This window comes from Elaeis guineensis, chromosome 1, assembly GCF_000442705.2.
Source record: "Elaeis guineensis isolate ETL-2024a chromosome 1, EG11, whole genome shotgun sequence".
Lineage (NCBI taxonomy): Eukaryota > Viridiplantae > Streptophyta > Magnoliopsida > Arecales > Arecaceae > Elaeis > Elaeis guineensis.
The window spans coordinates 76366845-76393216 of NC_025993.2; the positions used below are offsets into that span (position 1 = coordinate 76366845).

At 37.4% G+C, this 26372-nt stretch overlaps 1 pseudogene; it reads right to left on the reverse strand.

Moving 5' to 3' along the window:
• Positions 1–4294: 4294 nt before the first annotated feature.
• LOC140855934 (uncharacterized) overlaps positions 4295–26372 on the reverse strand; it is a 46865-nt pseudogene continuing 24787 nt past the window's right edge.

The window sequence follows — 26372 nt, forward strand, 5'->3', positions numbered from 1 at the left end:
GATCAGACGCAGGCTACTGCAACGATAGTAGTCCAAGATAGCGGTACAGAAAAAAGTGATAATGTTCTTCTAGTGTTTGATGAGGTATCTACTTCTTCCTCATAGTGAATTTTGGATTCTGCATATTCACATCATTTTATTATAGAAAGAATCTTTTTGACTCCCTAGAGAGCAATGAGGATACTATTCATTTATCGGATGGATTGAGCTATGCATCAAGGGCATTGGGACTATCAGTTTGCAGACTCATGATGGAGTAACGAAGAAATTGGACAAGATCCAATACATATCCAATTTCAGAAGTAATCTAATTTTACTGAGTAGACTGAATTCAAACAGCTATAGGTAGAGAGCTGATGATGGAATCCTAAAGGTTTTGCACGATAGTAGGGTCGTGTTGAAGGAGAAGAGGTATGGAGGACATTATCTCTTGGTAAGGAGCTCAGTACGAGGTAAAGTTTCAGGAGCCAGTGGGAGCTCAAAGCGAGGTGAAGCTCTAGGTACAGATGGATTGGGCATAAGATGGGAGACTCGAAAAGATGATAGGCAACGTCGCAGGGTGAAGTTTCTATTACTGCAGGAGGCTATCCGAAACAGGTCTCAGATCAGACAAATCATAGCATATGATGGAGATAGGATCAAATGGCCTGGCTCGACTCCCATGTTTATCCATCCATGAGTAGTCAGGCATTTGCCCCAGGGCATAGGGATGAGATTATCCAAAAGCTCTCAAAGTTATGTGGGGCTGAATGTCGAGTCAAATGGAGATTGTTGGGTTTTGGCACCTCAAATTTAATCCACAACAGTGAAGCCTACAGCAGAGAAGTCCAAAATAGAGAAGACCACGACACAGGCATGCAGGCATAGCCCACAGGCATGCGGCGCCCACGGCTTACAGTGCACGACCAGGATGCACGATCCATCGTGTGGTCCAGGAGATGGGGTGCATGGTCCATGCATGGTTTCATGTGGTCCACCATGCGATATGCGGTCTTTGTCGCAGTCCACGTATGGATTTTTGCGATCGAGCAGCCACGGATGCTTGTGGGCATGATCGGATGGCTGCAGACGCATGCAAGGGTGATTAGGTGGCCAGAATCTTAGCAAGAATCAGTTTAGGGCTTTTAAAAGGGGTTTGATGCCTTGTGGGTAGGTAGAAGAGGTTGAGGATCTTGGGTAGCAGCCAGAGAGTCTCCCTAAGGGGTTTTGAGAGCATTGTAAGGGTTTATTTTGTGCTTCTTATCGAGAGAAAGAGAGAGATTGATGTATGAGAGTGGAGAGGATGTATTTTTTTTGTATTTATTCTTTTTTTCATAGTGAAGCTTGCATGCCCTATGGAGGTAAGCTTTGTGCTGATCTACGTATTTGATTGTGTCTTTGTACATCTCTCTTCTTTCTTTCTGTTGTGGTATCAACATCGTCATCAGTGTTTGTAATCTTGGGCGGGGGATCCGGATTCCGCACCCATGAGGGATCCTTCCAACAGCATCACTGAAGTTTGGATCTAAAGGTAGTAGAGATCACCTAGAGCTTCTGCTCCTACCTCATTTCGATGCTCAATGGGGTGCTGCCAGATGAGGTGCTGGAGATAAAGCCAAAGGATTTTGGGGACTTGAACGTGGTTGGGCTACCAAGGAGGGCCAACTTGAAGGTGAACACCGGGCACAATGTGCTCATCAGTATGCAGAAGAGGACCAAGGCATTGATCACCAAGGGAGTGGGGAGGATGCTGGCCGAGCCGTTCCCATCGTTGGTTATTGGGGTGGATGGGGTTCAGTCAGAGGGGAGCTACATTGAAGGTCGGGTGAGCTATCATGGGCTCTCTTAAAAGTTAAAAGTCCCTTCCTTTAGTTCTTTCGAAAGGAAGTCAAATCGAAATTTTGTGTATGTTTTGTCGTCTACAATTCAATATAAGTCATCTATGTTTTCTTTCATCCATTTTGTGTTACAAGTTGATTCCTATGTGGATGTTTTGTGCAATGTTAAAAGGCCTAAGTTTGAATATTTGAGATCGCTTCTACAAATATGTGATCAAGTTTATTTATGTATATGTGATCAAGAAGTGAAGGTAGTGATCGTTAAGCAAGTTTGGTTCCCTAGGAAAAGAAGGGCAGGAATAAGCACATGTAATGTGCATGCATCTCACACTAAAGTTTTATATATGGTATAGGGGCTTAGGTCTTTGGATCACGGTAGGATTGACTTAAATTGTGCACCATTTGATGAGGTCAACACAATCCATGTTAGGTGTGCACCATTTGACAATTGTAAGATTTATATTAGATGATTTAGGAAATCACATTATCTATTACATAGGCCCAAAAAAAGGGAGGCTAAGATGTATGATTTTTTTTAATTGCTAAGAAAATATGTTTAATGTAGGTCTTCTGCATTTCCATTCAAAGCATGACTATAATTATTATATTTATAAATTAAAACCAATGTGTATCCAAACTGATGACTATTTAACATATTATTAAAAGAAAATTTTCAAGTTCTATTTCTTAAATTCTCCTTCTATTTATTGCTAGAACGTTGAGGAAGGTTTATGTTGTTGTAGTGCAAGTGTTTGATAATATATATAACTAATCTAGTTAAGAAAGTGCTGAGTCCGGCTGATGAGAAGAAGCGGGCTCTAGTATCCCATGCATTGCATGGGCTTACAAGCTAGTTTAAATGAAAGCCGGCAAGAATTGCACTAAGTTGAATTAACTTAGCTTGGGCAGCAGAAGAGAGAATAAGTTGACTTTAGGTTCCAATTATTATTTCTTGCATTGTAGAATTTAGTGACAATACCAGACTTTAGACAAGCTTGATAAACATGAGTAAAGGATTGGCATAAAGGAATGTTGAGGAGCCACTTGTCCTTCCAAGATAACACTTCCAAACCATTTTTGGCCAAGAATTTCAATCTATTGTAGAAAGATGGAAGGCAACTCACTATATCTTTCCAAAATTCTGTACCAAAAAGCTTCTCTATGTGACTCGCTTACCCTTCATGTACTTGCCTAAGCCAAGTCAATCCCTACAATTAATGAATCTGGATCCCCCACATGAAAGAGAGAGAGAGAGAGAGAGAGTTGGGATACTCTGCCATGCATATTAGCTGTATAGAAAAAAGCTATATGGTCTTAGTAGCTACTATATCATCTATCTTTAAAATGGATGGCTATTATAATGCATCGTATTTGGCACCCAATGTAATCTTTTTCTGAGGATAGGGGTGGTATCTTTTGCATGAAAGAAGATTCACTTTCCTTCACACGAACTCATCACTATATCGTGCAATAGTCACTTCAAGATATGTGCAGGTTGATGACTAAGGAGTATAGAGTGCTTTGAGGTCTATGCAATCCATTGGGTCGACATCTTATAAAAGAAGATCAATCATTCTTTTGTGCAAAAGATACAATCCAAACCCTCCTCTTTGAGAGTCATAACCTTGAGATAGATGATATGACAGCTCTTCAGGGCTGAACTAGCATTAGAGATTGCAACACTCTTGCTTTGCTTTCTTATTTTCCTCATTTAAGCCTCTGTGCATGCATCTATGGTTGTGTGCAGGTAAGCATGAGCATGCATGTACTGTATGAATGCGCATGTGGGCCAGCGAGTTTCAGCATGCAAGAGTATGCGTTTGCATTTGGGGTTTGGATAATAAAATAGCCTAAGTTTAGTTCTGTATTTTTGATCCATTCAATAAATAAGCCACATTTGAGTCGATAGATCTTTTATCTATCTTGTATCTGATCTGATTTGTATCTGATCCAACCTAATTTGATTGCCATCCTGCAAGAAAAATGAAAGTATATGCATCACACACCAAAATAAGTGAATGGGTATCCTAGTCATCGGACATATAAAGAATACTGCTCTTATTGCATGTGTGAAACTTGTAGCAAGTAGTAATCTTCGAGAGCTTCTTGTTTTTAGGGGCCGGGGAAGGGGGTGTCCTGCAAATGGTGGAGATACAACATTTCTTTTATTGTTCAAAATCAAGTGAAGAGAACTATACTAAAAGGATTAAGCTGGACAAGATTAATATTACAAACCAAGAAGAGTTCACTCAGCTCAGCAACACCTCAATCATTTCTGAGTTGGTAATTACTAAGTTCTAAGCTAGCTGTTAATATCAAAAAATGATTCAGCTTTTATAATGGAAGAGAGCCTTGCCAATAGCTGGATTCAGCTAAAAAATTAATGAGCCAAGTTCAAGTTTAGCTTGAACACACATTTTAGCATTGCAAATGCACTCATGATGATAGCAGGCAAGCATGATCAAATACCTGTTGAATCAATCCAGCTTATAGTCACAGACACGATCAACTGAATTGACATGCCCATAGTTCAAGCTAGATAACAAGCAGCCAAAAACAATCACCTCTGTTCCTGTTCTAGGAAGATTTCTAAAGGATTCAAATTCTGCCTTTAACAGTTCCCCATGCTGAAGATTATTGAGATTGTCAATGCCTGAATCCTTACATGGATTGTAAGATCCACATCAGGCATTTCCGGGACTGAAGGAGGATGTTCATCAGATTCTACAGAGGGGTATGATTCTTCCTCATGTAATCCATCATCTTCAGAGTCATCTGATTCTTCCACTTCATAGAAAATTTTACACAATATCCATGTATCCAACTGCAAATATTGTTGATGTAGAAGGTCTCTAAGATAACATTTCGAAACTTTTGTTATTTATTGTGCAAATAACATTGTACACGTAAAAGATTGAAGGATACTATCACTGCATTGGTTAATCAAATTAAACTGAACCCTTAATTCCAACTCCAATTAGAAACACCAACAAATTTTCTATCAGATTATAGAATTCTCAATAACAACAGTCAGTCCTCATATCGCAAATTATTAGACCCACTTGAATATTCTTTTGCAGAGTATACTTATGGAGAAGCTATGGAATTCTATGAATTTAATGTTGGGTTTCGGCCATGCTGCGAAAAGTGATTTTTAAAATTTTAAAACCAAACAAATCAATAGCTTTAACATATAAAACTATTGAGTCAAAACCCAAACCCTAGAATCACCTTGCTGATATCGATCAAAATAAAACAAGCATGCAAAAAGGGATAGAATTTTTACTTTCACCAAAATGATAATGTGGCATGTTGGTGATCTTCACAAGACTCCAAAGTAGAAGTCCTCCAATGATAATTCACACAGAAGTTGTCCAAGGTCCTTCCTAACTAGTGCACCGCCGTAGCCTTATCTTCTTAAGAATACTACCAGCTTCGAACTCAAGGAACGATCATGCCAAAGCCCAGTCGCCTCCAAATTTACTGCTAGGATCACATCAAGAAGATACTCTTCAGATGTCTCACAATCTAGGATTTGATTTTTGGCTCTAACACATAAAAAAATGAAACCCTAGGGCACACTAGCAATACTTGCTAATTCTCTCACCACCTTTCTTACAACTTTTGCCACTCAATTTCTCCTTGTCTTTTTCTCAAATTTTTTTCATAATTTTCTCACTGATTTACATGCCACTTATTTCTAATTTCAACCCAAAATCCTAATAGCTAGGCCATATGGGATATCTCATATATATAAGGGACCAAGAGACATGAGATGGGACCGCCCCACTTTCTCATGCGGTGAATAAATTCACCGTGTGGAATTATGGTGCAAGAGATCTTTCACACAGAAGGACTCTCCCTCTTCTACATGTCATAAAAATCTCACATTAAATCATAAGAGATCAGGTTGAGAAATTAAGGCAACACGTTAAGATAAAGTCTTCATGAAGAAGGACTCTTCATCTTCACATGCTAAAATGAGAGGGGTGGCATTTATTTTTTGGTGTGGCATCTGGTGGGTACAGAGGATTTCTTCTCCACTTGAAACTATTTCAAGTTGGATAAGAATCCAATCAAGATAGACCCAATCCCATTAGGTCAAAGACAACTGGTCTAGGTTAGGTCAAATACTTTAATCTAAACCAATTTAGGAACTTGGGTTAATACAATGTGCTAGCATATCAAATTAATCCTTAGAATTTATATTAAACTCTAATTAAATTAGATCAAGGCCAAATCTCAAAGTGTCTGACCTATTGGATTCCAAATCTAACCGATAGTGGATCAAGACTTTCTACATAATCCTAATCCGATCAGATTAGGTCATCCGAAGAGTCCCAATCAACTAGGACTCTTCCTAATTGATTTCAGAATTAAACTCTTTTAATTTTGATTAGTTCATAAGTCAAAATTGATATCTAGCAACATATCATGATGATCCAAAAGCTTTGAAATTTTGATAAAAAATTATCAAAATATCCTTCAGTGGCAAGTTACTGTGTAATTCAATCTTTCAGTCAAACAACATCCCAGATGAGCTGTGAGTATGAAAATATATTAAACTCAATCACTTATCTTTATGTATCTTGATCAGAAGGTGATCATTCAATTGATGATATATTAAAAATCTTTTTCTAATTATCATTCTACTTTAGCCAAAGACTTTCAGAATCATCGACCTATGAGATCACATAGGATATTCGCTCCCCTTATTAAGAATGACTGATCTCTTATTGATCACTCACAACCTTCATACATATTTTACCATATCCAGAACACCCCATACAAGGATCAAAGAATCAAGTTAGGAAGTGAACCAAAATATAGATTCATGTACACAAGGTACCATGACGATCTCAGGTCAAAGGATCACTTACACAACTCCCACTAGAGAATCATCATTTGACATGTAAATAAGACTCCATTTGATGTTCTCTTACAGGTCTATTCAGTGAACTCATTCTCTAATGAGCACCCATATCCTTGTATTAGTGTCACCACAAAGAGGTTATGAGATCAATCACTCTCATTCTGAGCATACATAAGACATGTCAGTCTTATCGATATCATTGATCTCTGACTCAATGAATCAATGACTAAAATTATTTTAGGTCACAGCTATCAAGGATCTAGGTCTTACTAGCATGATTTCATCACGGCCCTAAAATCATTGCTTAGACCTATAGGTTTCATTATAATCTTAAAACAATAAAATACAGCATACAATGAATCAAAAATATCTATTTTATTAATAAATTAATATCAATTATATGAGTCTGAAAGATACAAAAAATATTCTATCACATCTCGTATGTGATTGGCTTGTAGGGCATCATTCTTTCAATCTCCCACTTGCACTAAAGCCAATTGCCCCTATACTTGATACCCATGCAATCAAGGTGATGGTCAAATTGTTGCATTGATAAGGCCTTAGTGAATGGATCCGCTATATTACTCTTGGTGTCAACTCACTCCACGATCACATCATATCTTTCAACTATCTTCCGAACGAGGTGGAACCATCTTAGGATGTGGTTAGATTTATGATGAAATCTGGTTCTTTGGCTTGAGCAACTGTCCCAGTATTATCATAATAAAAGGGCACTGGTTGTTCAATCCATAGAACCACACCCAATTCTGTGATAAATTTTTTCATCCAGATGGCCTCTTAGCAGCCTTACTAGTAGCAATATACTCAGCCTCAGTGATCGAGTTAGCAACAGTTTGCTGTTCGAAATTTTTTTAACTTACTGCACCACCATACAGAGTAAACACATATCCAGATATTGATTTACTATCATCAGGATTAGATTGAAAACTAGAATCAGTCTAATCTTTCAGTTTTAAATCAAATCCATCATATATTAAAAAAATATCCTTAATCCTTCTCAAGTACTTGAATATGTTTTTTATAGCTTTCTAATGATCCTCCCCAGGATCAGCTTGAAATCTGCTTACAATGCCCAAGGTATAAGCCACATCAAGCCTGGTACATAACATAGCATACATAATTGATCCTACAGTCGAAGCATAAGGAATAGAACTCATTCTATTTTTCTCTTCAGGGATCTTAGGAGATATCTTCTTAGAGAATTATATGCCATGATCCATGGGTAAGTAACCTCATTTATTTCCTCTATGTTGAACCTCTTCAACACAAGATCAATGTACCTAGATTGGGACAAGCCTAGTATCATTTTTTATCTATCCCTATAGATCTTTATATCTAGTATATAGGATGCCACACCTAAGTCTTTCATGAAAAATTTTTGTGATAGCCATGTCTTGATCGATTGCAACATCGGGATATCATTTTCAATGAGTAGTATGTCATCCACATACAAGATCAAGAAGATAATAGTATTCTCACTAATCTTCTTATACATACAAAGTTCATCCATATTTTTGATGAAGCCAAACGATTTGACTATCTCATCAAAATAGATGTTCTAGCTCCTCGATGCTTGTTTTAATCCATAAATGGATCTATTCAGCTTGCATACCTGATTTGCTCTCCCACTAGAGATAAATCTCTCTGGTTGAGTCATATAGACTTCTTTCTCCAGGTTTTCATTGAGGAAGGCAGTCTTGACATCCATCTGTCAGACTTATAGTCATGGTACGCTGCAATAGCAAGCATTATCTAAATAGACTTGAGCATGGCTATCAACGAAAAGGTCTCTTCATAATCAATATTTTATTTTTGTCTGAAATTTTTTGCCACTAATCTGGCCTTATAGGTCTCTACCTGGCCATCTGCTCCAATCTTTTTTTTGAAGACCCATTTACACCCTATTGGGATCACACCCTGAGGTGCATCAATCAAAGTCCAAACTTAGTTGGTATACATGGAATCTATTTTGGATTTAATGGTATTGAGCTACTTGTCAAAGTCACTACTCATGACAGCTTCCGAATAGGTCGTAGGATCATTATTCTCAATGATATAGGATGTATTGTCATTCTCAATGATAAATCCATACCTGAGTGGTACATTATGCACTCTACTTGACCTTTGGAGAGGAGGTGTATGTAGTGGCTATACCTCAACAATGGGAATATCTGATTGAGAATTATTTTGTGAATCTTGGATCGATTGTAGGTTTTGAACTTTCACAAGTTCAACAGATTTCCCACTGCCTCCTTCTTGGATAAACTCTTTCTTTAAAAAAATGGTATGCCTACCAACAAACACCATTTATTGAGTAGGGTTATAGAAGTAGTATCTTATACTCTTCTTGGGATAACCTACAAACTAGTATTTTTTTGATTTAGCATCCAGCTTATGTCCATCAATATTTTTCACATAAGCCAGGCAACTCCAAATCTTAAGATGCTTAAGATTGGATCTTTTTTCTTTATATATTTCATATGGAGTACTAGAAATAGATTTAAAAGGTACTTTATTTAGGACATATACTACGGCCTCGAGAGCATATCCCCAGAAGGATTGTTAGATGTGTGTCCTAGATGCCAGATTGGCTGACACATTCCGGTACAAATGTAAGGGCAAATTTATAATTTTGACTATAAATGAATAAAAGGGTTATTCTACTATCACATTGTGTACATTATGTTTGTGATACATCCTTTGAGTTAGTAGAAATGTTAATTTATATTTTCAAGAGTTAAAAATTTAAGGCATGAATTTATATAACTAACTCATAAACAGCTTCTGACCATAGGATCATCACGAGGATGGTGATCGATCTGAAAGGTTGGTGTACGATCGCTTCCTTAATGTAGATATGTCTTGAGTCTACAGTGTGAAGACACCAGAGCGAGAGTATAGGTATTCATTGAGAATGAGAGTACTGAGCGTGACCACCTCGAGCAGTCATAAGAAAATCTACCTTCTCGTCGACGACTAGCTCGATGCTGCAGCTGTGTGTCTAGTTCTTTGATCTGAGGTACATCGACAGTTCATCTTGAGTGTGTTATAGTTTGACTACACCATAAACTAATTCTCCTAGCCATTCAAAATCCTGAGGTGTATGTTGGCTGTAGCATATTCATTATAGGAACCAGATCGCACCAAGAAGGGATCTATCAACCTCGATAGATAAGAGGAGTAGTCCTATGATGATCGAAAGATTGAGTCCTTAAGCCCATGGCTATGGCAGAGTGAAATAATAAAAAAAAATTTTCCATTAAGATTTTACATCGGACTTGGATCGATCGATTGATTCATATGACTGATGTTGGGTTTGACGAGTTCACCTTAACCCTAATTCAGTTGGGACTTATGATAGAAGAACTCAATCACACAGGTAGTTGCACCGAGAGATTCATCTTCATTTCTAATGGGTTGCCACCATATACTGCTAGATATTACTGGTGGATTTTGGGAGCAATTAGAATGATCTTGATGATCAATCATTCTAATTGTCTGAATCAGAAGAGTTCTGATCCATCGAAAGGAGTTTCGATGATATCAATGATGACATCACGATATGTCTCATTACCATATGGAAATGAACCTAACTGGGTCACACAAATAAGATTTAGGATCTGAATATCATCAATTGAGCTAGTCCAGTTCGATTGATTTGGATTATATCCAATTAGGTTCAAGAAAATCGTGCTAGCACACGATTGAGCCTAACTTTCTCCTCATGTAATCTTTTCTATCTCGACTGAGCCAAATATGATTTGACTCACCTAGAGAACCTTGAGAAAGTTTCTTATAGTCTGACTGAAACCAGTCCAACTCAAAAAAGATTTATTTCAATTCATGAGATGAATTTAAGACAACACCTGCTAATTCCTGTCACCTGTCATTTTCATTTTAGGACATTAGTCAAACGTTGACCTATGGATCTTGAACTGAATGCCACTTGGCAAGAGGTCATTGGAGATTTTTTATGGAGTGTCCACCTGCTAAATTGGGCCTTAAAATGGGTGCCATATTCAGATTGGGCGTGCACCCCAAGTGGATAAGGATAGAGTCCCATAAGATGAGGACTCTGATCCCTTGATCAACTTGGACTGTGGGGCGCAAATCTCACTGTGCTTATCCAGTGTTGGCACCATCAGTAGGAGAGATTATGGGGATTCTTATCTTATATGATCAGATGATATCACTCTACCAATCAAATTTTTTTTAGAATTAATTAGAATTTTTTGATTGGTCGAATGATGTGGCACTGCATGGCGCAGTGGAGTCTATTTAAACCCTGTCTGTGCCTAGGGTTTAGAGACTCTATGAAATAACCAAAAAAAGCCTAAATCCTCTCTACTTCTCCATGCCCCTCTACTCCTTTCCCTCCCCTCTTCATGTCTAAGAGGTTGGGCATCCATCTGGTGCTTATCCAAGGCGTGGTGGCTTCCTGATTAGAAGACTGCTGAGATTTATTGAGAAGCTGCTGCTCCAGTTTTAGAAGATCTTTTGAAGATCTTTCAGATCAGATCTAGATTTAATTTTTGAAAAAAAGATTTGTAAGGAGAAGATGATCTAGATCCTACTCGAGTGGATACCGATAGAGGCCAGACGACTGCATGGCTATTTTAGAACCTCGGGCATTGCTGTGATCATCTACAGGGTAATCTAGTTACCCTAGAGGTATTTCTCTATTCCTCATATTTTTAGATTTAATTTTATATTTAATATCAGATAATAAGAATTAGATCTAATAGATCTTAGATTCAAAAGATCCTAGGATAATTTTTTAAAATATTCCACCCCAGATCTCATTAGATCTGGAAGATCCTACAAGAAAAAAGCTGATTTTTCCTTCAACTGGTATCAGAGCCAGGTTGATGGCTCTATTTCAAATCTAATTTAGATCTGATTTTTATTTTTATTTATTTAATATTAATGAATTTTAGATATCATATCAAATATGATAGGATCTAAAATTAAAAAAATTTAAAATTAAATCTAAGTAGATCTAACATATATGAGATGCATGACTAGACTAGGAGTAGTTTGATCTATGAATAGTCTTATAGTTTTATATTTTAATATGATTAAAATAAAAATTAGGTCTAATTTATTCTCTATTTTTTTGATATTATAAATATTATATTTAGATCAAAAAAATAAGAAATAAAATTTTAATTAATACATAAGATTGATCTGTTGCATGCCTAGACTAGTTGTAGAATTATTCTAGTAACTGTCTAGAATAGATTTTATATTGAATAGTTCAATTTAAATCTTATTTTTTAAATATTATATATGATGTATCAGATTTGAAAGCATACTAATTAGATCAGGTTTTAATACATGAGATGTATGCAAAGCATGTATAAGTTAGATCTGAAATTATATATGTGATATGTAAATTAGATCTAACTAGTTTGGTAGTTAAATTAATATTTCTGATTAAGGTGTTCCTCATGGTCATCTGGTCATAAGAATAAAGTAAGATTTAAGACCCTCTCCTCTCATTCAATGGGGTGTTCTTATAGCGTGTAGGAGTGCTGCGCATTCATCCTTAATCAGAAATTAAAATTTACTTTTCTGCAAAACCTTAGATCCTGAAACCCTAGGATTTATTTACATATTTTGTTTATGAACCCAAGACTTAATTAATAAATTAAGCTTATGAAATCAAATTAGGTCTAAAATTGAGAATTTTAGATCTAAGCCATTTTCATAAAATTGGGTTCGAGCTTGGGTAGCACAATTAGGTCTAGCAGTTGATCAAATCAAATCAAAAATTGGTTAGGTGGGATCATGAAAGCTAATAATTGACCAGCCTAATAAGATTAAGTCTAGGTCAAGGTCAAATCACATTTAGATGTGACTCGATCAAGTTAAGACCTAATTTGGCTCAGTGGTTAGAGCCTGGATTGTAGACTAACCCAATTGGTTCTGGTTCGACAATTTGGTGTCTAAGATAAGTTGGGCAGATACGACCGACTGGTTTTTAATTAGGAGCTACTCGACTCGAATGCATTCTTATCAAGTTAATGACATATCCCTTCCATCGGTCTCACTTATCTGGCCATATGTGTCGATCCAGTTCTGTTTTGAGGTGGCTAATAATTCGAGCTAGCTCATGTCACTAGGTTAGTCATAATTGTTATGACTATGTCAAGTCAAGTTTAATGAGACCTAAATCAAATCTTTCTAAGAAAATATTAAGTCTAAGATCTTCCACCATTGTGGATGTGCGGGCTCTTTTCGGGGTTGATTGTTCTCGGCTAGTTACAGTGGCTCAGTTGCACCGAGAAGATGCAACCATGTCCATTAGGCATTGGATGCTACGGATTAGAGGATGGGTTGTGCTCAATATTCTGGATATGGTGAGGGACCCAATCAGGAATCTAATTCATGCAAATGGTGGGTCTGACTTAACTAAGGATTGGAGCAATATTTCGGGCATGATGAGCTTCATGAATTAGAGACCAACTTTTGGGTACACCATGATTAGAGAATCATTGGACAAGAGTTGTCCATAAATCGATTGACCCATCATCAATAACTGTTAGGTGAGGTGGTGAGCCAGTCGGTGAGACACACCATCCACTAGAAATCATTAATCATGAAGATTTTCACATTTCTACCTAGGAAGTGTAGGGATCTGAGAAAATAGTGGGAGACTAATTTGTTTAAAAATAAAACTCCTAAACAAATTGGGTAAGTCTGATTACAAAATCTAACTAAAAACTTTTGACTCCCTACAGAAAATATGTCTGCATCCAACTGCCTGACCAAAATACTAGACACCCACAGATTGACTGGATCTAATTTCAAAGACTGGTTGAGGAACTACAGAATTATTCTGAGTTTCGAGAAACTGACTCATGTCTTAGACCAGGACCCACCTGCCATACCAGCACGTCCGACTGCTGAATAGAGAGCATCTCTAAAAAAATAGACGGATGATGATAACAAAGCCAGGTACTACATGTTGGGTGCCACGTCTGATGACTTGCAACGCCAGCATGAGAACATTATGACTACCCACCAAATGTTGGCTCACCTACAAGAGTTATTTGGTGAACAAAGTCGCACAGCCAAGTACAAGTCTATCAAAAACTTTTTAAGACTAAAATGCATGATGGGCAGTCAGTCCAAGATCATTGTTTGTCAATGATCAAGGACCTTGAGGAGCTTGAGAAGCTCAGTGTCATCTTAGATAGGGATTTTCAGATTGATGTGATCCTTCAATCTTTGTCTGATGCATATGGTCAGTTCATCATGAACTTCCATATGCATAAGATGCAGTGTACCTTGGCTGAGTTAATGAACATGTTGGTTACGACTGAGCTTTCTTTGAAGGGTTTAAAAGGCTCAGTCCTTACTGTGGAGCGGACTTCTTTCAAGAGAAAGTCTTTTGGAAAGAAGAAAAAGTCTGTGAAGAAGCAGAAGGTGGATGGGAAGAAGAAGAAGATGGAACCGAAGAAGAAGGCTACTGAAAAGGAAAAATATTTTCACTGTAATTTAAACGGCCACTGGAAGCAGAACTGTCCTCAGTACCTGGCCATCCTGAAGAACAAGAAGGATGGTTCTTCTGAAGGTATGCTCATTATAGAATCTAATTTTATGGTTTCCTCTGCATCCAGTTGGGTACTTGACTCTGATTCTAGTGCTCATTTGGGCACTTCTATGCAGTGTCTTGAGGAGAGCAGGAAGCTGAGGGATGGGGATATGATCCTATGCATCGAAAATGGAGCAAGAGTTGCTACTGTAGCTGTGGAAATCTACCCTCTGCGATTACCATTAGGATTAGATTTAGTTCTTAGAGATTGTTATTATGTGCCTGCAGCAAGCAGGAATTTGATTTATGTTTCATGTTTAGCACAAGAAGGCTATGTGATTAGCTTTCATAAGAACCATTGTAACATATTTTATGAAAATAATAAAGTTGCAAATGATTTTCTTATTAATGGTCTCTATCAGCTACATATTGATGTATCTGTATTTTATATCGAGTAAAATATGAATACCATAGGAATTAAAAGGCCTAGAGATAGTCTAAATGATAGGTATCTATGGCACCTAAGGCTAGGTCATATAGCGAAAGATAGAGTTAACAAATTGGAGAAATCCAGGCTATTGAGTTCGTTGACTTCCGAGTCATATCCAATTTGTGAATCATGCCTTCAAGGCAAAATGACCAAGCTCCCTTTTACAGAACAAAGGGAAAGGGCCCCAGACCTACTTTCCCTAGTACATACAGATATGTGCGGTCCATTTGATGTGCCAGCTAGAGGCAACTATGTCTACTTCATTATCTTCACTGATGATATGTCTAGGTACGGATATGTATTTCTAATAAAATATAAGTCTGAAGCCTTTAAAAAGTTCAAAGAATTTAGACATGAGATAGAAAAACAAACAGAAAAGTCCATTAAAGTTCTTCGATCAGATTGAGGAGGCGAATATCTTAGTCGGGAGTTCCTAGACTATCTTAAGGATAATGGCATAGTCTCTCAATGGACTCCACCTAAAAATGTCACAACTCAATGGGGTTTCAGAATGGAGGAACCAGACCCTATTAGATATGGTCCGTTCCATGATGAGCTTCACGGACCTCCCTGAGTTTCTTTGGAGACATTGTCTCAGGACAGTAATATATGTATTGAATAGGATTTCCTCTAAAACTGTTCCTACCACACCGTATGAGATATGACATGGTAAAAAGCCAAGTCTGAGTCATCTCAGAATTTGAGGTTGTCCGGCTCATGTCAAGAGATAGCAGGCGGACAAGTTAGAGTTCAAGTCTTTTAGAGTTTGGTTCATAGGATATCCTAAAGAGTTATTAGGATACTATTTCTATATTCCAGAAGATCATAATGTGATTGTGAATCGACATACTATTTTTTTGAAAAATAGTTTATTCAAGATAGTGGCATTGGAAGAATAATTAAGCTCAAGGAGAATGTCTCCCTAGAGCAACGAGCTAAGGAACCTGAGGAACCAAATCAATTAGAATCAGTCCTAACACAACCCTTCCACCTCGTAGATCGACTAGGATTTTTCGTCCTCCTGAAAGGTACTTAGGTACTATACAAGAAAAAGTAGAGAAAATATTCCTCACGAGAAATGGGACTCATGGTGATGACCCCAAGACCTATGACGAGGCGATATTAGATATCAACTTCGAGAAATGGTTAGAGGCAATGAGATCAAAAATTGACTCGATGCACTCAAACCAAGTCTGAACCTTGGTAGATCCACCTGAAGGTATTGTACCTATTAGGTGTAAATAGATCTTCAACAGAAAGATAGGTGCAGATGGGAATGTGGAGATATTCAAGGCTAGGCTCGTAGCGAAAGGTTATAGTCAGCGCGAAGGCATTGACTATCAGGATACCTTTTTGCCCGTAGCCATGCTAAAATCCATCCGCACATTGCTTGCTGTTGCAGTCTATTTTGATTATGAAATATGACAGATGGACGTGAAAACGGTGTTCTTAAATGGATATCTTAAGAAAGATATCTATATGGACCAGCCGCTTGATTTCACATCCAGTGATGATGATCACAAGATCTACAAGCTGCAAAGGTCCATTTATGGACTTAAGCAAGCATCTTGGAGCTGGAATACTCGTTTCAATGATGTGATCAAAATATTTGGTTTCATCAAGAATGAGGAGGAACCATGTGTGTTCAAGAAGGTTAATGGGAGCACAGTTATCTTTCTCGTACTATACGTAGATGACATCCTCCTAATTGGGAATGATATTTCCATATTGACCTCAGTCAAAATATGGTTGTCTAAGGAGTTCTCTATGAAAGATCTAGGAGAAGCATCCTTTATGCTGGGTATTAAGGTCTATAGAGATAGACCAAATAAGATGCTAGGACTCTCATAGAAGATGTACATAGAAGAGGTGCTAAAAAGGTTTAGCATGAAAAACTCCAAAAGAGGTTTAGTGCCTTTTAGATATGGCATTCATCTCTCCAAGAAGATGTGCCCTAGCACACCTGAGGAGATTGAACGCATGAGCAAGATCCCTTATGCTTCGACAATAGGAAGCCTCATGTATGCCATGCTATGTACACGACTAGATATAGCCCATACTGTGAGTGTCACAAGTAGATATCAGTCGAATCCAAGCGAAGAGTACTGGACTTCTGTGAAATGTATCCTTAAGTACTTAAGAAGGACTAAGGATATATTTTTAGTTTTTGAGAATGGAGAACTCCAGGTTCAGGGATTTACAGACTCAGATTTTATGTCTAATATAGATGATCGAAAGTCGACATCTGGAAGTCTGTCATTTGCAATAGTGGTGCAGTTAGCTGGAAGAGTTCCAAGCAGATGGTGATTGCTGATTCCACCATGGAGGCAGAGTATATTATTGCATCAAAAGCTATGAAGGAGGCATTCTGGTACAAGAAGTTTGCCACAGAGCTTGGAGTGATGTCATTAGATGCCATCCCTCTTTACTGTGACAATAATGGCACCATTGAAGGAAAAAAAATACTATTTTCCTTGTAGGATCTTCCAGATCTAATGAGATCTGGGGTAAAATATTTTTAAAAAAAATTTATCTTACTTTATTTCAGATCTAAGGTCTATTAGATTTGATTCTTATTATCTGATATTTAATCTAAAATTAAATCTAAAACTTGAGGATTAGAGGAATACCTCTAGGGTAACTAGATTACCCTATAGATGATCGCAGCAACGCCCGAGGTTCTAAAATAGCCATGCAGTCGCCTGGCCTCTACCGATATCTACTCAAGTAGGATTTGGATTGTCTTCTCCTCATGAATCTTTTCTCCAAAAATCAGATCTGGATCTGATCTGGAAGATCTTCAAAAGATCTTCTGAAGCTGGAGCAGCAGCTTCTCGACAAATCCCTGCAGCTTTCTGATCAGGGAGCCACCACGCCTTGGACAAGCTCCAGATGGATGCCCAACTTCTTGGACATAAAGAGGGGAGGGAGAGGAGTAGAGGGGGTATAGAGAAGTGGAGGGGTTTTAGGTTTTTGCTGGGGATTGAGTAGATTCTCTAAACCCTAGGCACAGATAGGGTTTAAATAGACCCTGCTGCACCATGTAGTGCCACATCATTCGACCAATCAGAAAATTTTAATTAATTCTGAAAAAATTTTGATTGATGGAGTGATATCATTTGATCATATCAGATAAGAATCCCACCAAATCCTCCTACTGTTGGCACCAACACTGGATAAAAATAGTGAGATTGGTGCCTAACAGTTTGAGTCAATCAAGGCATAGAGTCCTCATCTCATGGGACTCTATTTTTATCCACTTGGGGTGCACGCCATATCTAATTATGGCACCCACTTTGAGGGTAAAATTAGCAGGTGGACACTCCACAAAACTCTCCAATGACCTCTTGCCAAGTGGCCTTCATTCCAAGATCCATGGGTCAACGTTTGACCAATGTCCTAAAACAAAAATGGCAGGTGACAGGAATTAGCAGGTGTTATCTTAAATTCATCTTATAAATTAAGACAAGACTTTTCTAAGCTGGACTGGCTCCAGTCAGATTGAGAGAAACCTTCTCAAAGTTCTCTGGGTGAGTCAAATCATATTTGGCTCAATCGAGATAGAAAAGATTACATGAGGAGAATGTTAGGCTCAATCGTGTGCTAGCATGATTTTCTTGAACCTAATTGGATCTAATCCAAATCAATCGAACTGGGCTAGCTCAATTGATGATATCTAGACCCTAACTCTTGTTTGTGTGACCCAGTTAGATTCATTTTCGTATGGTAATGAGACATGTCGTGATCTCATCATCGACATCATCGAAACTCCTTTCGATGGACCAGAACTCTTCTGTTTCAGACAATTAGAATGATCGATCATCAAGATCATTCTAATTGCTCTCAAACTCCATCAGTGATACCTAGCAGTATATGGTGGTAACCCATCAAAAATGAAGACGAACCTCTCGGTACAGCTACCTGTGTGATTGAGTTTCTCTATCGTGAGTCCCGACTGAATTAGGGTTAAGGTGAACTCGTCAAACCCAACATCAGTCATATGAATCAATCGATCGATCTGAGTCTGATGTGAAATCCCAATGGAAAACTTTGTTTCTATTATTTCACTCTGTCATGGCCATGGACTTAAGGACTCGATCTTTCGATCATCATAGGACTACTCTTCTCATCTATCGAGGTTGATAGATCCCATCTTGGTGCAATCTGATTTCTACAATGAATATGCTACAGCTAACATACACCTCAAAATTTCGAATGGCTAGAAGATCGAGTTATGGTGTAGTCAAACTATAATATACTCAAGGTGAACTGTCGATGCACCTCAGGTCAAAGAACTAGACACACAGCTGCAGCATCGAGCTAGTCATCGATGAGAAGGTAGACTTCCTTATGACTGCTCGAGATGGTCATGCTCAGTACTCTTATTCTCAATGAATACCTGTACTCTCGCTCCGGTGTCTCTACATCATAGACTCAAGACACATCGACCTTAAGGAAGCAATCGTACGCCAACCTTCTGGATCGATCACCATCCTCGTGATGATCCTATGGTCAGGAGCTGTTTATGAGTTAGTTATGTAAATTCATGCCTTAAATTTTTAACTCTTGAAAATATGAATTAACATTCCTACTAACTTAAAGGATATATCACAGACATAATGTACACAATGTGATAGTAGAATAACCCTTTTATTTATTTATAGTCAAAATTTTAAATTTGCCCTTACATTTGTACAGGAATGTGTCAGCCAATCTGGCATCTAGGGAGCACATCTAATAGCCATATCCCTAGCTAAGGAGCCAAGGTCTCACCAGAAGTCCAAGTGTTGCTCCTAGATTGATTTTGATGATTACAAAGCAGATTGAAGGGATACAAATAATTTTAAAATGAAAAAGTCCTTATGCTCTTCAAGGGCAAAATCATAATTTTACTAAAATCCTGATTTGATAGTATCATTTGATAAAACAAATGATTTGAAAACTATTGGTGAAAATTTCATTATTTTTAGACTTATATTTTTGAAGTTATGAAGGTTTGAAGTGCATGAGTCGACTCATGAGTCAACTCATGGCACTGTGAGCTGATTGGCACGCAAAAATTCTCCTTGGCATGTTAGTTTTCTGGCTTGGCACGACCTGTGAGTCGACTCATGAGTCGACCCACAAGGCATGAGTCGACTCATGAGTCGACCCCTGCTGATTTGAGCCAAGAATTTCCAGAAACGCATTCTCTGGTAAATGCAACAGAAGTCGACTCATGAGTCGACTCTTGATGCATGAGTCGACTCATGAGTCGACCCCTGCGACGGAAAATGTCAGCAATGGCTATTTTTTTGCCCATTTTAATTGCCTTTTATGCTTCCTAAAATTGCTCTAACGGCTCTTTATCTGCCTAAATTATTTTCTCTTGCTTCTAATGCTGTAAAATACTTAAAATGGTGAAAGAAATTACAGATTAAATAGCAGATCAAATTGGAGAGAAAAAAGAAGATCAATCGACAGATCAAAAGAGAGATAAAATTCATTGAGAGGATCCATGAGATAGTTTGAGAGAAAAAGAAATGAGGATCCAAAATCCACACGAGAGATTGTGAAAGAGATTCAAGAGCTTTCAAAGAGAGGATCTTTCAAGCCTATTATTCAACCTTGATCTAGAGATCGTTCAAAGCTTTCAAGAGATCTTCAATCAACAATCAACCTCTTCTCAAGCATTCGTTCAAGCATTCATCCATCTTGAGAAAATTCAAAAAGGGGTTCTTCATTTGAGTAAAGTTTTTATTGTTATATTCGCTCATTTAAGGAGCTGTTATTGTATTAATTTGTGCTTTAAATTCTCTTACTCTTGTAAGTAATTGTTCTTGTTTTTGGAGGATTTCCAAAACAAGGAAAGGTTGATCCGAACCTGAAATCGGAGTGTTTTGGGTTTACTTGTACCCGAAAAACAAGTGATCTAGCTTGGGATAGCTAGTGTCGGAGTTTCCGACGTTTTGTATTCGGGTTGAATACAAAGTATAGTAGATTGAAATTCCCAAGTAGGATCTTGGGGAGTGGATGTAGGTGCAAGGTTAGCACCGAACCACTATAAATCTTTGTGTTTGTGGTGTGCTTTATCGCTTCACTTTATTTCTTTATTATATTCTTGCATTCCTGCTTTAGGTAATTAATATTGAATTAAAGTTTTTGTTTTGTTCTTCATAAGTAATCAGTTGGGCTTAAAATTTTTTAGAAACCCAATTCACCCCCCCCTCTTGGGTTGCATAGCTGGGCAACAAGTGGTATCAGAGCCGGTGCTCTAGCCCTTCTTTGATCTAACAATCAAAGAGCCAAAGATCTATGGCAACCCATGTTGGTACTTCTCTAGCCGAGGGGCAATCAACAAACCGACCTCCACTTTTCAATGGGTCTAATTACACCTATTGGAAAGCTCGGATGAAGATTTTCATACAAGCACTCGACTATGATATGTGGAGTATCATAGTGAATGGTCCTCACACACCCACCAAGATTATAGATGGTGAGGAGTCAACCAAACCCGAGAAAGAATGGGATGAAGTTGACAAGAAAATGGCACAATTAAATGCCAAAGCCATGAATGTTCTTTATTGTGCACTAGATGCAAGTGAATTTAATCGCATTTCTACTTGTGCATCTGCTAAAGAAATATGGGATAGGTTAGAAGTAACCCATGAGGGAACAAATCAAGTAAAAGAGTCTAAAATAAATATGCTTGTACATAAATATGAATTATTCAAAATAGAGCATGATGAGTCCATAATTGCTATGTTTACTCATTTTACTGATATAATCAATGGTTTAAAGAGTCTTGGCAAATCTTATACTAACAGTGAACTTGTAAGGAAGATTCTCAGGTCACTGCCAAGAACTTGGGAAGCCAAGGTGACTGCCATCCAAGAAGCAAAGGACTTGAATACTCTACCTCTAGAAGAGCTTCTTGGATCCTTGATGACTCATGAACTTAGTATGAAGCAACATCAAGAGGATGAAGTCAAAAAAAAAAGAACCATTGCCCTCAAATCCACAACTTCACCTGATTATGAAACGGATGACTCTGAAGATGAAGAACAGGATGAAGAGATGGCACTCATCACCCAGAGATTCAAGAAGTTCCTAAGAAAAAGGAAACAGGAGATGAGAAAGAAGTCATTCACAAAAGGGGAACAAAGCAAAGAGAAAGAGAAAGATCAACCCCTTATATGCTACGAGTGCAAGAAGCCGGGACATTTCAGATCCGAATGTCCACAACTGAAGAAAGGTCCCACAAAGTTCAAAAAGAAGGCAATGATGGCGACTTGGAGTGCGAGTGATGACTCAAGCTCCGACGAGGAAACCTCAACAGAACAAGCCAACCTGTGCCTGATGGCACATGAAAATGAGGTGTGTCTAGCATCCCAAGAAGGAAACAGAAAATGGTATCTTGACAGCGGATGCTCGAGACACATGACTGGTGATGAATCACAATTCATCACGCTTGATGCTAAGGATGGAGGGATGGTCACCTTTGGAGATAATGGCAAAGGAAAGATCATCAGGATAGGTAACATTGGTATCACTCCCTCCAAATACATTGAGAATGTTTTATTGGTTAAAGGTTTAAAGCATAACTTACTTAGCATTAGTCAATTCTGTGATAAAGGGTATAAAGTAGTTTTTGAATCATCTGTTTGCATTGTGACTAGTCCTATTAACGATGGCATTAAATTTATAGGACATAGGCATGGCAATGTTTATATGATAGATTTGAATGATTTAGCCAAATTAGACATGCAATGCCTAGTATCCTTGAATGCTAAAGTTAATGAAACTAGTTGGCTGTGGCATCGTAGACTTGCACATATTAGCATGCATTCTCTTTCAAAATTAATTAAAAAGGATTTAGTTCTCGGTTTGCCAAAATTAAATTTTGAAAAGGATAAAATCTGTGATGCATGCCAATTAGGTAAACAAACTAGAGTTTCATTTAAATCCAAAAATACTGTTTCAACTTCTAGACCTTTAGAGCTCTTACATATGGACTTATTTGGACCAACTAGAACCACGAGTCTAGGAGGAAAACGATATGGATTTATAATAATAGATGATTTCTCTCGTTTTACTTGGGTTTTCTTTTTGGCACACAAAAATGAAACTCTTCATACTTTCACTAAATTTCATCAAAAAGTCTCTAATGAAAAAGAATTTTCAATTCAAAATATTAGAAGTGATCATGGAACTGAATTTGAAAATCAAGATTTTGAAAATTTTTGTGATGAAAATGGAATTGGCCATAACTTCTCTGCTCCTAGGACACCCCAACAAAATGGGGTAGTTGAAAGGAAAAACAGAACCTTAGAAGAAATGGCCCGTACCATGCTTTGTGAAAGCAACCTTCCAAGATATTTTTGGGCAGAAGCTATTAACACAGCATGTTACATTTTAAATCATGCTTTAATTAGACAATTTTTAAAGAAAACCCCCTATGAACTTTGAAAAGGAAGAAAACCAAATATTGCATATTTTCATATCTTTGGTTGCCGATGTTTTGTATTAAATAATGGAAAAAAAAACTTGATAAATTTGATGCAAAATCAGATGAAGCAATCTTTTTAGGTTACTCCTCCACTAGTAAAGCATTTAGAGTTTTCAACAAAAGAACTTTAGTAGTTGAGGAGTCCATACATGTTGTTTTTGATGAATCTAACGATCTTCCTTCAAGGAAGAATGAGGGTGTTGATGATGCAGAGCCACTAATAGAAGGTATGAAGGAGATCACTCTGAAAGACTCAGCAACTCCAGAAGACAAGGATCAAGAAGATAAACAAGATGAGAGAAGTGAAGAAATTCAAGAACAACCTCAAGGTACAAATGACGTACCCAAGGAATGGAGGTATGTTCACAACCATCCTAAGGAGTTAATTATTGGTGACCCTATGCATGGGGTAAAAACACGTTCTTCACTTAGAGATGTACTTAATCATTGTGCTTTTGTATCTCATCTTGAACCTAAAACTTTTGAAGAAGCTGAAAATGATCATAATTGGATTAATGCTATGCAAGAAGAACTTAATCAATTTGAAAGAAATAATGTGTGGACCTTAGTATCAAGACCTAAAGATTATTCAATAATTGGCACAAAATGGGTCTTTAGAAACAAATTAGATGAGCATAGAAATATAATTAGAAATAAAGCAAGACTGGTTGCTAAGGGATATAATCAAGAAGAAGGAATTGATTTTGATGAAACCTTTGCACCTGTTGCTAGATTAGAAGCTATTAGACTTCTACTTGCATATGCTTGCTTTATGAAATTCAAATTATTTCAAATGGATATTAAAAGTGCATTTTTAAATGGATATATCTCTGAAGAAGTATATGTAGAACAACCACCCGGATTTGAAAATCATGCTTTTCTTAATCATGTATTTAGATTAAATAAAGCATTATATGGATTAAAACAAGCACCTAGAGCATGGTATGAAAGGCTAAGCAAATTTCTAATGAATAATGGTTTTTCAAGAGGTAATGTAGATACAACCCTATTTATTAAAAAAAATCAAAATGATATGCTAATTATACAAATTTATGTTGATGACATAATTTTTGGGTCTACTAATGAATCCCTTTGTCAAGACTTTGCTAAGCTTATGCAGGGGGAGTTCGAGATGAGCATGATGGGAGAACTCACCTTCTTCCTCGAACTCCAAATCAAACAATCAAAAGAGGGAATCTCCATCACCCAAAGCAAGTACACTAAGGAACTACTCAAAAGATTTGGAATGGAGAACTGCAAACCAATTGGCACACCAATGAGTCTCTCATGTAAGCTTGACAAGGATGATGAAGGTAAAAGCGTAGACTTAAAATACTATAGAGGTATAATTGGTTCATTACTATATTTAACTGCAAGTAGGCCTGATATCATGTTTAGTGTTAGTTTATGTGCTAGATATCAATCTAATCCTAAAGAATCTCATTTGAATGCTATTAAAAGAATCCTTAGATACTTAAATGGTACTCAAACTCTAGGGTTATGGTACTCTAAGGACTCACAAATTGATTTATTAGGATATTCAGATGCTGATTTTGCTGGATGTAAATTAGATAGAAAAAGCACAAGTGGAACTTGCCAATTTCTTGGAGTTAACCTAATCTCATGGTTTAGCAAGAAACAAAATTCGGTAGCATTGTCTACGGCTGAGGCCGAATACATTGCAGCCGAAAGTTGTTGTGCTCAAATCTTGTAGATTAAGCAACAACTCGAAGATTTTGGAATCAAACTTAATGAAACACCAATAAGATGTGATAACACAAGTGCCATAAATCTATCTAAAAATCCAATTCAACACTCAAGATCCAAACATATTGAAATAAGACATCATTTCATAAGAGAACATGTTCAAAACAAAAATATAATTCTTGAATATGTTTGCACTGAAAATCAATTAGCTGATATCTTTACAAAGGCCCTTAGTGAGGATAGATTCTGTGAAATTAGGAGAAATCTAGGAATTCTAGATCCATTTGCCTAAAATTTCTCAATTTCCAAAGAATTGATTAGAGCTCAATTTTCAACATCTATCCTGGTCCCAAAAGCTCAAATTTATCATTCTAAAAATTTATCATTGAGCAAAATTCCTTCACTCAAAATTTCAAATTTTTCTGGAATTTATTCATATTTTTCTTTATTTTCTAAACTTCATGAGTCGACCCCTATGAGTCGACTCAATGGCAAACTTGTAAATCCCACTAACTTTCAACGGGTTCATTGTTTTTATACTGAAACCCTGTTCGTGAGACGACTCATCTTCCCATCGTCCTTCTTCCAAAAGCCGTCTTCTCCAACTCTTTCTTGCTTCAAATCCAAAGATTAATTTCGAGGCAATTCTCCCTCCTCCTCTCCACCAAAAATCGCCTCCTTGAAAAGGATTTTCTGTGCTTTCTCGCATTGCTTGGCACGGTTGGAATGTGCCCTAGCACTTTATCGATCTTCCAAAATCCACTTCTTTTCTCCACCAAAATCCTTCTTCACTCTCTTGTGATCCCTCCTCCACTCAATTCAAGTCTCCTTGTCTGCTACTATAGTGGATATGGCTCCAAAGATGAAACTTTCCCAAAGAAGAAAATCAATCTGTGAGCCTGAAGAAATTGTCAGAAAGAAAAGGCAAGCCGCTCAATCTTCAACTACTCCTACTCCAGTTTCAGTACCTACTCAAGGTCCCTCTCAATCCCTCCTAAGCCCCAGTAAGAATCCTCTTTCCGATAGAAAAGTAGAAACCGAGAAAAATATAGATTTTCGATTCTTTGAGGAAGAAGGATTTACTTTTGCTACCAAAATTAAAAATCAAGGATGGGAACTCTATTGCTCTCTTAAGGAAGTCACCTATGTTGACCTTGTTAGAGAATTCTACCAAAACCTACTTTATGGAAGTGGGTCAGTGACTTCAACTGTAAAGGGAATTGATATCTGCCTGGACTCTAGGATATTAGGAGAAATACTTCAGTTGCCTAGTGAAGGATATTCATATATGGAACTCCCAATTAAAGAAGAGGGGATCAGAATTATTTTAGGAGAAACCTATTCAGGAAGTTTAAACAAATTGGAAGCAAAGATTTTGTCCATTGAGATGAGGGTCCTGCATCAGATAGTAACAAAGCTCTTCTTTCCTAGGAGTG